Source organism: Condylura cristata, unplaced genomic scaffold (assembly GCF_000260355.1).
Source record: "Condylura cristata isolate star-nosed mole 26May11 unplaced genomic scaffold, ConCri1.0 scaffold00012, whole genome shotgun sequence".
Lineage (NCBI taxonomy): Eukaryota > Metazoa > Chordata > Mammalia > Eulipotyphla > Talpidae > Condylura > Condylura cristata.
Window position 1 is genome coordinate 10,292,419 of NW_004567113.1, and position 17,123 is coordinate 10,309,541.

The following is a 17,123-nucleotide window of genomic DNA, read 5'->3' on the forward strand; positions in this document are numbered from 1 at the left end:
GCAGATCTCTCCTGACCCGCCCGCTGCTCCCCTCAGCAGTGTACTTCGTCGATCTGCCTGTTCTGCTCCCCGCTCTGTCTCTGGTGAAGCCACTCGCTACCCCTGAGCCTCTGGCCTGTACCCCAGTTCTGTATGTACAAATAAATAAATCTTTTAAAAAAATTAATAATGGCTCTTTATTAAAAGATATGATCTGATATACCACAAAGTAGGAGACCATATTTTCTACACATATAACCTAGAAATCTAGGAAAAAGATTGAATTCTATTTCATAGGGAGGCTTTGAAAATTAAGTGCCTAAGGCTGACTTCTTTGTCCTCTCCTATCACTCATCATTCTTTAAATATCCGTGGGAATATGGCATGATTCAAAGAAATTTTACTTTTGATCAAACCATTTTTTACTAATAGTTTTTTACACTCTCATGTAGCTATCTCTTTGATTAATATAATACACTGTTAAATAAACAATTGTCTCTTTTAAAGAAGTGGTTGAAAGACAGCCTTCGCAATAAGAAAACCAATTTGTTTGAGCTTTTACTTATTACTGAACAAGAAAAATGAAGTTGTATTTTAACAGTGCTAAACTGTAGTTTTAAGAAGACAGTATGTAGGGTGCAACTTAGAAAAGATTTTGCATTAAAATCAAAGCTATTAACTAAAATAGATCGAAGAAATGCAATCAGGTCTGCACTCTGTGACTGCAATGCATTAGTTGCTCGTGAAGGGTTGTTCTCTAATACACATCTGTTTCCATCTAGAAAAATAAACAAAAAGGTCCTTTCTTAACCTTGGCTCTACTTCTTTGAATTATGTCAAGCAAAATAAAACATTGGAAAGCAAAATCTGTCCAAAGAAAGCTTGGACTTATATGAGCATATTTACTCTGGTAAGTATTATTTAAGTGGGCTCTCTACTGAGTTTCAAGGGGTTTTTTAGCATAGTTTATGTTCTTTTATATATCATTAAATTTTTAATAGATACTGTTATTGAATCAATATTATTTTGAGCCAAGCCAGCTCCTCAAGTTTTCCTACACTGATTTTCAAATGACTAGACCTCATAGTTGTCAATCTCTGGGGAGATGGAAAATAAAATGTCCTCATTACAATTCTTCCTTTTTACAATATAATAGAATCACCCTAAACTTCTTCTGGAATACAGCCTATCCTTCTCTTGGGTTTGCTTTATTCCCCAAAAGTACAATGGCCATCCAGAAGACAGAAATTGTATGGGATTTTTTTGGGTCATATTTGATAAAATGATTTGAAATAGTTAGTACCATATTATGACAGACATGTAATCATTCTAGAATTTTAGTCCTGGGAATTTGGTAGATCAGAATCTTTTAACTTATCTTGTTTTGTCTTCTTCCCACTGAGAATTATTTTACTACCAAAGTATATTAAAAAGGCTATACATACTTCATAACATAAAGAACACATACTTAAATGTATGTTTTATTTAAGTGCCTTATTATCGAAAAGTTTATTATTAACCAAGACTGTCTTCAATGTGATTCTTAGGTTGTCCGTTTTTAATTAGTCATTAAATATGTTTAAGAAGTAATTAACTTGAATTATTTCTAGTAAATTTTGGAATTTTATAAATTTATTCTGTAATTAGCTACAGAATCTTGGTGCTAATATCTCAGAGGCAGGGCCATTTCTTTCTGTTACTGGCACGCCAAAAATGGAAACAAGGAATGAAAAAACCAGTTATGACACAATTGAGAAAAATATTAAGCCATATATGCAGGTGGGAAATGAATTTGTTTCACTAGTATTATAAGTCCCAGGATAGAAAAGGAACTTCTTCTATGAGTGAGGCAGATACTTTCCTATTTGCTTGTAAAGGTGATTAGAGAAACTATTAATGGAGTTTCCAAAATTGACTATATTTTGGAACAATTTTAGAATCACAGAAAGTTGTAAGATTATTAGGGTTTCTATGTATACCTCATCAATTTCCCTTAATGATAATTATCTTACAGTACTATTGTGTATTTGTCATAACCAAAAGGTCAATGTTGGTACTTTGCTATTAATTAAAGTTCAAGCTTTATTTAGATTTCACTAATATACTCTGATGTCTTTTTTCTGTTCGAAGATCCAGTAGGGGACCCCACATTATATTTAATTATCACATCTCCTAATGTCCTAGATTCTTTGACTGTTACCCATTATTACCCTTTTTTTGTTACTAGACATTTTGTGATGTACTCATCAAATATTGTGTAGAATATTACTTAATTGTGGTTTACCAGGTGTTTTTCTCATGATTAAATAGGAGTTAGAGGTTTTGAAAAATATTTTATTTATACATACCAGAACAGGGATATAGGCTAGAGGTGTGGAGAGAGAGAGGATTCCCTAAAGACAGAATAGTAAATAGAAAAGTCAGATTGACTGAAATTACAATACTGAGGGGAACAGGGACGGGACGAGAGAGTTCTACCATTCCCTGGCGAGGGATCAAACTCATGTTTTAGAGGCTGCAGACATCCTCATAGTGCTGCACTTAACCCATTGCTCCAAGTTAGAGGTTTTTGGAAAGAATATCACAGGAGCAAAGCACCTTTTGCTCATTGGGAATACACACCAGTAACATAATGAATCCTCATAAAGTTAATCATACCAGTTATTGTGTGCTAGGTTTCTCCACTGGAAGGCTACTATTTTTCCATTCTTAAACCCTATTCTTAGGAACTATATCAATATATTTTGCTCACACTCAAGGGAGAGAAGGCATGTGGGGAATTAAGGTTTACCTCCTAGAAAGGAGAGCATCTACCTATATTATTTGAAAGTCACCTATAAGAAAAACAAATCTCTTCTTCTGCATTTATTAATTCATTTATATCTGTATAGACACATGTGAATTTATTTTATATATTATATATATTATACTTTATGTGTACATACACACACACATACACACATATCCAGTGTTGCAAATAGTTTGTTTTGTTTCTCATACTGTTCCAGCTTTGGCCATAGACATTTCTTTCAAGTTGGCTTCTCTGTACCTTTGGCACTCCCTCCTTCTGCCTTTTGTGTTTTGAGTTTTCTGGCCACAAAATGCGCTGGGCTTATCTTATATTTGTCTTAGCTCCACCCTAGAATTAGGATTTCTTTCAGAATTGCTGCTTCTTTTATTGGAGAATGATATTGGGATGGAACTCTGTAATGGATTTGAGCTTAAGTAGAGATCAGTTTTCACAATAGTGATCAATAGTATGATCCAAAATATAGGAATTTTACTGAGAAACCATGCTACTAAAGAATTTTATGAAAAGCCCACCAAAAGCATGAAAGTGAGTTATAGTATTGAAGAATAGTACTATATTATATCATCTTGGAAATTTTGATTGGAGTGAGAAGGAAGGATCCGTCAAACTGACAGCATATTAAATGCTGTGATTCATACCTGAGAGCTGCTGTAGTAGAATTTAGCTTGCATGAATTGTGTAAGAACTTAGGTAAATGAGTAAAATTTAGAAATAACAAAGGGATAGGTTAAAGAAATTCGCTGGTTAATTTAAAAATTTCATTTTTTGGTAGATTTATATTTATAGAAATCCTGCAGTGTCTAAGTGGTATTCTAGTTATGTTAAAAAACAAACATATCAGTCATAGTCAAAGGTACCTCAAAGAGCATAAAACACATCAGAATGCCTCTGCCTTCTAGGGAGGTAAATGATACAAGGAAACATTATGTAGTTAGAAAGACATGTATTAATGAACAGCTTTGGGATCTGTAAGGTGAATAAATTCAGTGGCTATGGCAACAGGATCTCTGAGGAGGTAGCAGAGAACTGATGCTTAGAGGCACCAAGGACTCATGACCCTTTTTTTTTTTTTTTAAAGATTTATTTATTTATGCATACAGAACTGGTGTAGAAGCCAGAGGTGCAGGGGCACGGAGAGGATTCACCAGAAACAGAGTGAGGAGCAGAATAGGCAGATTGATAAAGTACACTGCAGGACAGGAAAGGTCTGCTGTGCCATGTGGGTCATCTCTGGGGTGGGGATCGAACTCATACTGAAGGGGCCATGGCTTGGCTTAGCTTCGCAGTGCTGTGTTCCAACCCACTGCGCCACCAGGGAGGGCCGGACTCATGATTCTAAGCAGGGAATGTGGTGCATCTGTAAGAAGGAGAGGAAAACTGACACAATGAAGACATTGGTTCCTCTCTCGTGGGAGAAACATGCTCAGGGAATAAATGAGGTTGAATCCATGGGACATGATGTCTCCAGTAGATGGGAAAATCAAACAGTAGGACTCTGAGCAGGAAACAATACCATGGTGAAATACTATATTTGTTTAGTAACCTTTGGCTCTAAACCACTTATATACTTTATTTTAAAGTACATCACTCAGACTCAGGCCACAAAGTGCCTAAGTTGAAACATGAGCCAGGAACCAGAAAGAACAAAGGTATATCCCGAGCAAATATTCATTCTCATGAAGTGTTATTATGGGAGAGATTTAGCGAACTAGTTAGAAATCTTAAAGGAATGGGTGCTGATGGAAATCTCTGTCTTAATTTTCTACCAAACTCTCAGTGACATGACTTTTTTTTCATGTTGTGAATGGCTCATTTAAAAAATGTATTTATTTTTAGTCATGGAAAAATACAATAAAACTGACTATTTTTAAAAAAGATTTATTTATTTATGCATACAGAACTGGGGTACAGGCCAGAGGTTTTGGGGTGGTGAGAGGATTCACCAGAGACAGAGTAGAGAGCAGAATAGTCAGATCAACGAAGTACACTGCTGAGGGGAGCAGTGGTCGGGTCAGGAGAGATCTGCCGAGCCATGCAGGTCGCTTCCCGGGTGGGGATCGAGTTCATGCTGAAGTGGTTTTAGCTTCTTAGTGCTTTGCCTTAACCCGCTGCACCACCAGGGAGGGCCCAAATTTACTACTTTAATAATTCTTAAGTATAGAGTTTAGTGGTAGTAGGTACATTTACATTATTGTGCAACCACCACCAATATTTATATCTAGAATTCTTCATTTCGTACTGAAACTTTGTATCCATTAAATAATAACTCCCCATCTCTTTGTCCACTAATCCTGGTAATCAATGTTTTGCTTTCTGTCTCTATGTATTAGATTAATACAGCTATGTCATCTGAATATTGCAAGATAATATCCACCTTTTAGTGTATGACTTAATTCACCATACATACTGTCTTTTAAAGTTCATCCATGTTGTGCTGCTGTGCTTTCATTCCTAACTTAGTTTAGAGGCAAATTGTGCTGACATTTTTTTCCTTGACACAATTCCAGTGACTGAGATGAATAATAGGGGGACCCACAAAGCAAACATTGGAAAGGAGGAATGTGTGATGTCAACAGCAGGGACAAGGGAGTGAGGTGGCTAAACACGGTCTTAGAGCCCTTAGTTCCTGGAGACAGACATGGAGACTAAGGCCCTGGCTTAGCACTGGGAAGTGAAGGACCAAATTATAAGGTTGAGGCCAATGGTTTGAGTCGAGGATGCTGGACTTGGGCAATGATAACAGACAGGAAGGACCTGGAATTCTGTGAGTCCCAAAGATACAGTGCATATGGAAATTACTATAGCTTCAAGAGTTGGAGGGAAAGACGCCATGACTCAGATCCTGAGGGGAGACAGAACACTGGCTGGCCATCTAGCAAAGATTTTTTGGAATGGTGGTGTGTAAAGTGGGTAGCATCAGGGCAGTCAGAGAGAAATGAAATGGTGGTTCACTCAGAGGAGCTGGCATTAGGAGAGAGAGAAATGTGGAAACTGGAAGATTAATAGGCTAGTTTGGCTGAGTCTACAGAGGCGTTGCATGGAATTCAGAAGATAGCAGTAGGTCGATGTGCCAGCTTATAGAACATCCTTATTGCCAGGTAAATTATTCAAATTATTTCCTAAGCAATGAACATCATCATGAAATGAACCAACTTTAGCCTTTTCTTTGCCTTGACTCTCAAATCTTAATTTTTAACTTAATTAGAATACTTGGCATATTCCAGTAGGTTGGAGAATATCTATAACTCCTATGAAAATGTACACTGCCTGCTGTCAGAGCTATTCTATTCAGGTTCCTGTCCCTCACAGTGTTCAGCACAAGGTCTTGAATTTCTTATTCTTCAAGAAGCATTCTTCGAAGGGAATGGTTTAGATAAGAAGATTTTGATGGGGAAATGGGTAACTATTAAAGGAAGATTATAGTTTAGGAAGATTAATGTGATGAGTATTATACAAGGAAAATGCAGGCAGGATAGCTAGCGGGGAAGCTATTTACAGTAATTTATTGGCTAGAAAATGGAAGGTATTTTTCTACTAGGCCTGGACAAGAACGGAAGGATTTGAGGAGAAATCTGATATCAGATCACCTCGTCTTTACATGCCAGTAGTCTTTCAGTGGCAGCTGAATTCAAAGGTTAGGAAGAAAGGAAGACAAAAAAAAAACAAAAAAAACAAAAACCTGAGCAATGAATCATTTGCATGCTATTTTTCCCTGTGGAATCTTGAACCAGTTACTTAACATAAGACGAACAAGTATGATTTCTTTTTCTCGGAAATCATAGAAATTGCTGTCTATGCTAGTTAGAAAGTAAAATGAATCTCTTCTAATTTTCTTTTTGGACTTGTGTGACTACTTAGTGCCCTGAGGTTTTTCACAAATGTTTCCTACTGAATCTGAACAGTAGAATTGACATGATATTTGACAAGATTTTTGTTGACATGTTGAATTATAGTGAAGTGTTTCCTAGTTGTATAAAAATAAGATTACTCAGGCTTACTGGGAGTAATCCCATAAAACTCACTCACAAGCGGTAGATTATCTACCTGCACAGGGAGAGCGCCTGTAAGCACAGGGTCTGAGCAGTCTGAACAAATGTGAAGGGAGAGAAATTTCTCCGGAATGCTTCAACATTAGAAAAAAATCACAGCACTTTATTTTGCAAATCAAACAAGATATGATTCTAAATTGCCACTCATAAGGGGCAACTAGCATTAGATATCAACTGTCAGTAACTTCTGAGAGTGCGTCACCTAGTCTTTTAGTTTGTTGTTAGGAACAAAGGTCATGGGACTGATTTTGAAGATTTTCTTACTACTGGTCAGTGGGAACTTTTGCTGAGGTTTCCTAACTTGGGGTCCAACCTCCTTTTCATGCCCTATGGTTCCAGCCTCCCCCAACTCTGGCTAATCTGTACCGGGAAAGACCAGGACTTTCTGTCTATGACAAGTAAAATCTTGTCTCTGTTCCACTGGGCCTTGTCTCTTCTCTTCCCCTGGTGACAACTGCATTTGTCTGTTCTTCATAGCCCACTGATGGGAGGTTACACTGAATCTTCTCTAATCCATCCCAAACACAAAAGTGACTTGCTTTTCTTTTGGTAAGGGAGGCAAGAAGCTCAAACTTTAGAAACCAGGGACTCCTCTTCCCTGTACTGAGATAGAGAAAAGAGATTCTTTGTCCTCCCTTGATGAGTTTATAGCAATAGCATTATCAACAACAGTGAAATAACCTGTAACAACAACCATTATCTGAAAACAAATCCCAAAGAATCAGTAGGCTTTCTCTTTCTTATTAACTGATTTGATTGCATATCACCTAATCAAAAGTATCTGAGTATTTTCTCAGAGGGAGGGGGTCTTAAAGATGACTGTTGTGTTCTCCATTCTGTCTCTCTCACCCCCAACCCCCATACCTCTGGCCTACACCCCAGCTCCTACACGCATAAATAAATTACGTGAATCAAAAAAAACAAAGTTCTTACTAAGAGTATGCTTTGTCTTTATATGGAGGATGACAGGACCTTTTTTTAAGCATATAAAAAAATAATATAATAGTTTATTTTTACGTCATTTTGTGCCTTTTCCCATCTCAGTTGTAATCCCCGTGGGCTTCTTATCACCAAATCACCCGCGTGCCATCACAATAGTCCAGTGCAATCCCCCTGGCCCCCCACCCAGTTTTGATTCCATTCCCCATTCCACCCCCACTAAAATGTCTCTGGTATATAGTTGTTCATTATTATTATTTTCTCCCCTGGTGCTTTATACTCCTGCTATGAGTAAAACCATTTGGTATTTTTCCTTTTCTTTCTGGATTATTTCACTAAGCATGACCCCTTCCACTCCATTCATGTGGATGGCAGGACTTCTTTAGAGTGAAGTCTGGGTGTCTTGGGGTTACCCCTAGGTTTACAAACTAAGTCAGTTACACATTTTGCATGCAGGATCTAATCTTGGTGGTAAGGCAACTCTGAGAAATCATGCCCATATCTCTCTAAGTAGCGTTTCTCATCTCTCCTAAATTAGTTACATTCACACTCAAGAAAAGATCTATGTGTTTACATTAAGATGAATACAAAAGGAGTGTATCTACCTTTTATAGATTTTACTGTATTCTCTGGTACTGGTGAGACAGATAGTTGCATTCTCCAAGAAAGGAGAACACTCATGTGATAACTAAATATTGAATGTCAGTGATAGGTTAGGCACAGTTCTAAGTGTTGGAACTACAAAAATGAATCAGATAGGTATGAATTTTACTCATTGGGCTTAGATATTAACCCAAATAGTTTCCTGACCTTTCACCTACCTCTCTCTATTTTATTTTTAGGTTCTCACTATGAGGTTCCTAAATGTCAGACTGTTTATATTTGAATCAGTTGCAGCTACTTTTAGCCTAGCCTTGTGGATATTCTGGTCAAGTGGATGTAGGATAGATCTTTGCAATCAAAAAACAAAATCTTCCTTTTCTAGAGAGGGAGAGGGAGGAAGGTGAAGTAGAAGGGAGCATAATGAACTATGGTGGAGAACTATTTTAGTAGTGGATGAGGTATGACAGCAAACCCTGAAAGGGGAGATTCCGTATCTCTAAATCACAATGTTGTAAACCAATGTTACCCCAAAAAGAAAAGAAGTAAAAAGAGAAATCCTCCTAGGTAGTTTGATATATAGCTAAGTTTGAGAACAATTATTACCAAAAGCATTTCTTAAAAGATTTACTTATTTATGCATACAAGAACTGGGCTACAGGCCAGAGGTGCGAGAGTGGGAGTTGGGGGGGGGTGAGAGGATTTTTACTAGAGACAGCCTGGGAAGCAGAACAGACAGATCTACTAAAATCCACTGGTGAGGGGAGCAGCAGGTGAGTCAGGAGAGCTCTGCTGTGCCATATGGGTCACCTCCTTGGTGAGGAATCCAACTCGTGATGCAGTGGCTACAGCTAGCTTCATAGTGCTCTGCTTTGACCTGTTGCACCACAGGGAGGCCCTACCAAAAGTATTTTAAATGTCTAGAATTACTTAGCAGAATCTGAACAATATATCATGGATTATGATAACCATTGCCAAGAATTACAGGTAGAATTTTTCTTTTTTCCATGTTACTACTCTTGAGACCCAAAATTAAGACAAAAGTCACAATGTGTTTCATATTTTCAATTTATAGTCACCAGTAGTCAGGGGTCAGTCACCCTCCTGCAGGCCCAGCTAGAGGTCCATACTGTGGAGAACGAGACAAACTGCTCCCATTTCTCAAGGGAAGATAGGAAAGGAATACCTTCTCTCATGTTATTACGTGAGGGAGGGAAGCTCAAGTAAATCACATGAAAAGTAAATGTTTTGTTCTCAGACCGTCTGACCTTAGATAGTCGAGTTGCTGATGTGTGCTGTATCCTAATGGAATGTGGGAAAAGAGAACTGTGTGGAATGGCATGAGAGAGTGAAATCTAGGGTTCTCTCCTTTCAAAAGATGGTGAGTTAGATCTAAAAATACACGAGAGTGGGAGCTATCGTTGTCCCAGGATTGATGTAGACAGGAGTGGGGGGTTGGTGGTGGGGAGAGGGGTCCATATGTCCAGGAAGGTCACCAGAGAAAGATCTACCAATAAATGTAACCAAATCTCTCATCAGAGGGGAATCTTGGAGTCACCATTGCTCCTCATAAGCCCATAAATAGTGGGCCAAGTTACATGGCACAGGGGAGGTGTGCTGTGCCATGTGGATCACCTTCTTGGTAAAGAATCTATCTCATGCTGCAGTGACTGCAGCTAGCTTCATAGCGCGGTGCTTTGACCCATTGCATCACCGAGAGGGCCCTACCAAACGTATTTTGGTATAGTAACTAGACCAAGTAACTATAGTCAGCCAAGACGAGGAAAATTTGCCAGTCATTTGAAGAGATATTCATTCTTGTTTTCTCCCTTTTCCCTGCCCCAATCCTAAAAGATTTCACACTAAAAATAGCAAGGGGTATGGGTGACAAACAGCCAGAATTCATTCTCTTGGATCCCATCCCCTACATCTGCCAAACTCCTCCCTTAAGCTTTTAGGTCCAAATTAACAATCTAATCTCTTCTGGGTCATAGGACAAGTAGCGTTTTCAGTGAATATATAGTTGAAATGTCTAAGAGAACATGGGTGAGTCTGAAATAACTGAATGAAATTGTTGTAATAATCAGATTTGACTGAAAACCGTGGAATCAGGCAATAGGTATTTGGGAAGCTGCTACTTAGAGGGAAAGTTATGATTGGGAGAACTGCTGGAAATATGAAGCCACTACATATCCCTAGTGATATTTCTCAATAGATCAAATCTTTGCTATATTTTTTGAATGTTTAATATGTATATGTTACAGAATTAAAAAGATATAAAAGGGTAAGTGTAAAAGATAATGAAACTGCCCCTTCGCTCTGTCCCAACCATTCAGTTCTTATGTTTCTTTCCAAAAAGGTCACAGAATTGCTTTTTATTAAAATTTTCAAAAATATTCTTATAATTTTATATCAAGTCTATATCACTAATGAATATATAATAAAGAAGTATACATCTACTCACATTTTCACATTCTAAGCTTATCTTTTGAAAGTTCTTGCCAGACACATCACCTCATCCTCTTGATTCTTTGTGACTCAGTGAAGTTCAGTGTTTGAATTTCCTCAGATGTAGATGTTCTTAATATCCTCAGGTTTTTGATTTTTACTTTAGATCGTTTAAAATGGATATTCTGGTATAAATTTCTTATCATTTGCTCATTCCTATATCACTCCTTAGATTTTACTTATTAGAGTAATTTATTCGAGCCCTTGAGAGTGAGTTTTAAGTCCCTGGTTTAGAGACAAGTTTAGCTTCAGGAAGAACAGTGGTGTATTTTGGATTCAATTCTTCCCTCCTCTAATCATTTAGGGTTCTATGTAAGTCATGAGACCTCTATAGTTTCTTTTCTCAGCAGTGAAAGGAAATAAAGACAACTTGCTTTCTTCTCCCCTATAAGGTGTGGGGGAAAACCTTATTTACCAGGACTGGTTTTGTCATAGGTCAGGGGTAGATGTTGAGAAATTGCATGTTTTAGTGACCAGCTTTTAAGACTAAACTGTGAGGAAAAATATTTTTATTGACATACGGCCAAATTAAATTTAGGGAACATGATTATAAACTGGGAACCTCCTCACTCTCATCCTGCCAGTTTAAATTGGATTTTTTCCACTCTAGACTTCTTTTGTGTTTTTTATATAATGATCATTCTTTGATTTAGCTCTTGAAGGACAGAGTCTATAAATTATTTATTTTGCATATTTCACAACAGAAAGCACAGCATTTGTAAACAGCAGGTGGCAAAATATTGTCAAGGGAGGGACTAAGGAGTTTAGCTTTAATTTTGTAGTGGAGATAGCTAGGATACCAGTGAGATTATTGTGGAAGAGAATGGTTTCTGATGATGAATATGCAAGGACTGGACTTGGAACATGTTATGTAAGTGGAATGGGAAGGATTTGATCACTGGACAAAGGAGGAATGAAACCCAAGTGATTTCTGCAAGGCTTTTAATTTAGGTTACTTAGTAGATGGCTACAGAAACATGATCTCCAGAAAGCTGGTAGGAGACCAGATTTGTTGAGGAGAGAAAAGGGGGCCTGGAAGAAGAGAAGTTCAATTTAAGCCTGTTGAAATTTTAAAGTGGAAATGGCTAGTAGATATTTAGAAATACAGGTTTAGAGCATGGGAGAGGTTGGGTTGGTGTTGAAATATGAGTCTTTGTGAAAGGACCCTGGGAAGTAAGGGGTAGAATATTTTACTGGAACATACCTGGTTGTTGACCCAGGATGAAGGCATTTGTCTCTGATATTGAATTTGGATCAAGAAAAGGGGTGCCAAATGTATATAAACATTCCCTTAAACAATGGTGTTAGGTAAGTTTTTTCCAAAATGGTGATGTAAGCTTGAGTATAATAGAGGAGTGATGGAACAAATTTTTCTTGGAGAACCTTACCACAATGGAACCTTGCCAGTCACCTACAGTTTTGCCCTTGGTGTCGGGAACAAAAGGTAAGGAAAATTCTTAATAGGTGATGTTATTCCTGCTTGAGTCACTCCTGGCTTTCTTAGGTTGTGTAGTCTTGGGTAAATAAATATGGAGGACTTAAAATTCTGTGTGTGTGTATGTATGTCCCACAGTGAATAACACTTCTGCAATGATGACCAATATTTATTTTAACAAATGGGAATAAGTGGATGAATCTGGAACAAAGAACCTGAGATACAGTTGTAGTAATATTAGCATAAATATATGGTTGGCACTATGAAAATTTAGGAAATTCATTTCTGCTCATGAGTCTTTAAGAAGGTTCAAGGAAGAATTCTGTGGGTAAAGAATTCTAGTTTCTATGTTAGAAACTAGAGAACAGTTCAAAGAATTTACTCCCAATGAGGCCACATTCTCTTTCCTCAAAGTACAAGTTCCTGGCTGCACATAGCAGTGATCTCATTATGCATTGGGGTTGGAATTTCCCTAGCCATGAGGACAATGAGGGGTGTCAGCACCTATTGTCCATGGGTTTTCCATGGAGCAGGAAGGAACAAATTGGGAAGATTTGTGTGAAAATGAAGCTTGCTGGGGTTGGAAAATCAGACTATAGGGTGTACATAGGCCACTCCTTCCACCTGCACTCAGCAATTGCATTTTGATCATCAAAAAGCTAAATGACAGTGAAAGAATTTAAACGAGAAAGGGAAAAGACCAGAGACCAGAATGAAAAAAAAAGAACCAACCCCAAACCACCCAAACCACAACTTCTATCAAGACTCAAAAGAAAACAAACAAAAAAAAAAATCCTGAAAAAAAGAACAGCAATAAGGTTTATATGTTTGGAGCTCCATCTTCTGGTTTCCAGAAAGGATAGAATGAAGTTGATACTACTCATAAAAAATAAAATGTATCTACAACAACTGGATTAAATATATTGTCTCATTTAATTTATCTGGCTTTAAACATAGAAATGAAGCCTCTTCAAGATCTGGCCTGCACCTCTTGTTTTGTCCTCAATTGTTCATTTATCAAGCCAGTCTGCCAGGCCATGGTGCTGGGTGGGCTGTGGACAGACAAACCCCTCTTCCCTGCCACTACGTTTGCAGAGCAACTCTTATTTCACATGTCATCGAAAAAAAGTTGATTATTTCACATTTAGTATAAATTACATAAGTAATAAATAATGTTTCTGGCCTCAAGTTCCTACTTGACAGATATTGGCTACATTTCCCCTTTACTAGAATCCTCTCTTCCTTCTAACAATGACCACATTTGGAGGTTTGTGGACCCTTGTGGATATTACATAAGTTGAGCTATCCCTGTAAACGTATATAGAGAAATTGTTTGGGAGTTCTTGTGAACCTCAGTGGGGTATCAATCTATTTTACACAAATGGTGAAATACTGCTGCTCTGTATGCAATTGCTTTTTATCCTTAACATACATCTTGGGAATTACACATATTACACATATACTATACATAACACAAATTGCACATGTTATGATGTTATGTGTGTATATGTATACCAATACATATATCATATATATATATATATATATACCCCTTAAACTTTATTCTCCTTTATAGTGATATAATAATATAGTCATTCCTCTTTAGCCTTATTTATTTATTTTGGCAGAATTACAAACAATACTGCAATAAATATCCTTGTGAGTATTTTTCTAGGAGAAATATCAAGAAATGAAATTGCTGAGCTACAGGTTATATGGATATTGGGTTTGATAGAAACGGACTATTGTCTCTGATGTTTCAATAATAATGAAAGGGCTTTTTTTAAGGGAGAAATATTTTATTTACTATTTATATATGCATACAAGACTGGGATGGAGGCAAGTGATGCAGGTGGTGAGAAGCTTCACTAGAGACAGAGGAGGAATAGAATAGGCTCATCACTGAAATACACTGCTGAAGGGAGAGAGGGTGAGACAGGAGATGCCTGCTATACCAGGTGGGTCATCTCCCTAACTGAGGAGTGAACTTGTGCTGCAGTGGCTATGGATAGTTTCACAGTGCTATGGTTCAACCCATTGCACCACCAGAAGGCCCTGTTCTAATTCTTTGAAGAATATCATTGAAAGAGAATATTTTCTTACAAGAAAAAGCCAATAGAGACTACATAATAGTAACTGCCTTATTAGTATCTTTTGAGTGAGAAAACACATAATCATGAAATATACTGAAGTCTAATAATTGTTTCCAAATAAAATATACATAATACATACATGACATGTATATAGTGTAGAGATAATAACTGGTAGCATGTAACTCACATTACTCTAAGTATTCCCAGATTCTTGGTCCACAGACTGGATTTTCCAGGGGCTGGCATAGGATTTCGGAATAGTTGGTCATTCTTTGAGTAATTCATTCATTTCATTCATTAGTTATTCACATTCAACAAATGTTTATTTGACATATACTAAGTATAATATGCTCTTTTTAGGCTATGTTAATACAAGTGTAAAAGAAACAAAGAACTTGTCAGGGAGAATATAGTCTAGTGAGAGTAGACAGATGATAAAAAATATATAATTAAGAATAAATTTCTAGTTCTGTAGTGTTTTAAGAATAATGAGTAGGGGTAGACTAGGGAGGGTAAAATGTTACTTAGAGAGTAAAGAGATCTCTTGTGAGTAAGAGTTGAATAGACATTTGAATGAGTCAGAGAGAATATACAGCTCTCAGGGGATGAGCACTTAGATCAAGGGAACTGTTATTGCAAAACCTCTGAGGTGAGAATATGTTTTTTTTTTTTTAAAGATTTATTTATTTGTGCTTACAGAACTGGGGTACAGGCCAGAGGCTCAAGGGTGGTGAGAGGCTTCACCAGAGACAGAGTGGGGAGCAGGACAGGCAGATTGATGAAGTACACTGCTGAGGAGAACAGTGGGTGGGTTAGGAGAGGTCTGCCACGCCATGTGGGTCAGCTCCCTGGCCGGGGCTTGCACTCATGCTGCAGTGGCTTAGGAGAGCTTCCTAAAGGGGTGCTTTAACCCGTTGTGCCACCAGGGAGAGCCTGCTTGTTGTTTTTAAATGCAAGAAGACAGAAGTGCAGAAGCAGTCTACATTCGCACCAACAGCGTAAGAGGTTTCCTTTTTTTTCACATTCTTAACAACATTTGTTGTTTATGAGTCTTTTTTGATAACTGGCTGTTTTAACAGGAGTGGAGTTATATCTCATCATGGTTTTGCATTTCCCAGAAGATAAGTAATGATGAACCCTTTTGTGTGTCCCTTTTTTCATTTATGTGTCTTCTTCAGAGGAGTGTTTATTTAGCCCTTCTGCCCAATTTTTTAAAAAATATTTATTTATTTATTTATGCATACAGAACTGGGGTGCAAGCCAGAGGTATGGGGGGTGAGAGGATTCACCAGAGACAGAGTGGGGAGCAGAAAAGGCAGACTGCCAAAGTATACTGTTGAGGGGAGCAGGGGGCAGGTAAGGAGAGGTCTGTCGTGCCATGTGGGTCACCTCTGGGGTGGGGATCGAACTCATGCTGAAGTGGCTTTTAGCTTATTAGAGCTGTGCTTTAACCCACTGTGCCACCAGGGAGGTTATTTGTTTTCTTTCTGTTGACTCTATAAGTATTTTGTAGATCTTTGATATGTATCCCTTGTCAGACACAGAGGGGGATTTCCTATACTCCCAAAATATAGACAAAAATGTAAACAAATGATACTTCAATTAAAAAAGGAGAAAGGAGACAGAAGTGGCTAGCATAGTGCTAGAGAGATGGAGGACTATGATAGAGTATGTGGTCAAAGAAGTAGTGGGTAGCCAGGCACATCATCTAGTTTTTACGGACCTTTATGAATGTTTTGGATTTTACCCTAATTAAGATGAAAAGAAATGATCAGTGCACTTTAATTAAAACAGTGATACAATCATATATGTTGTTGAAATGTATCATAATTTATTAGGTAAGGGTTGAAGTGAGATACAAATTGTAAAAATTCAGGCAAAAGATTGTCAGTGCTTCATATTAATTGAATAAGATAGAGACTAAAAACTGACCCTTGGATTTAGCAATGGGAAAGTTACTAGGGAGTGTGTACTCAATTAGTTTGAGGACTTTTACAAGGAAGTGATATCACAACTTTGTATTTTATGAAAATTTATTGTTAGTAGATGGGAGAATTAAACTAGATGAAAAATGTGAGCACTGAGAGATATTTTGGATGCTTATTTTATCAAAAGATTATGGGTTATAAAAGGTTGGAATAATAGGATATTTTAGGCTGAATTGAAAGGACTACACAATTGAAAGTTTGTAAGAGGTAGAAGCAGAAGAATCAAATCTAAATATTTTTTTTAGAAATTGTGTGATTAGGAATATTATTACTTATCACAGAAATGGGGGAAATTGGCAACAGAAGAACATACTTTTAATTTTGTATATCATGACTTTGTAGTTGTGGATATTTAGGCTGATTCCAATGTTCACCTTTAAATTATCATTCTATAATCCTTTATAAGCAATCACTTCTTTGAAGCTCCAGAGGCATCTGGTAAACCATGTTGTTCTGACTGGCAGAAGTCACCTTACATTCTTGTGGTCTTGGCAACCACTCTCCTTCCTAGAATAAATCTTTGTTACTTTACTCTTTAGTCCATATTGATGATCCACTCAGAATATGGACCCTAGAATAAGACTCCTGCAGATATGTGCCAAGTTTGAGGTGTCCGAAGTAAATGTTGGTGAAGATGTCCTTTGTAAGGGAAATACAAATTCAGACTATAGAAGAGAGATAAAAATTGAAGAATGTACTGTGGGAACCAGTGGCTTTTAA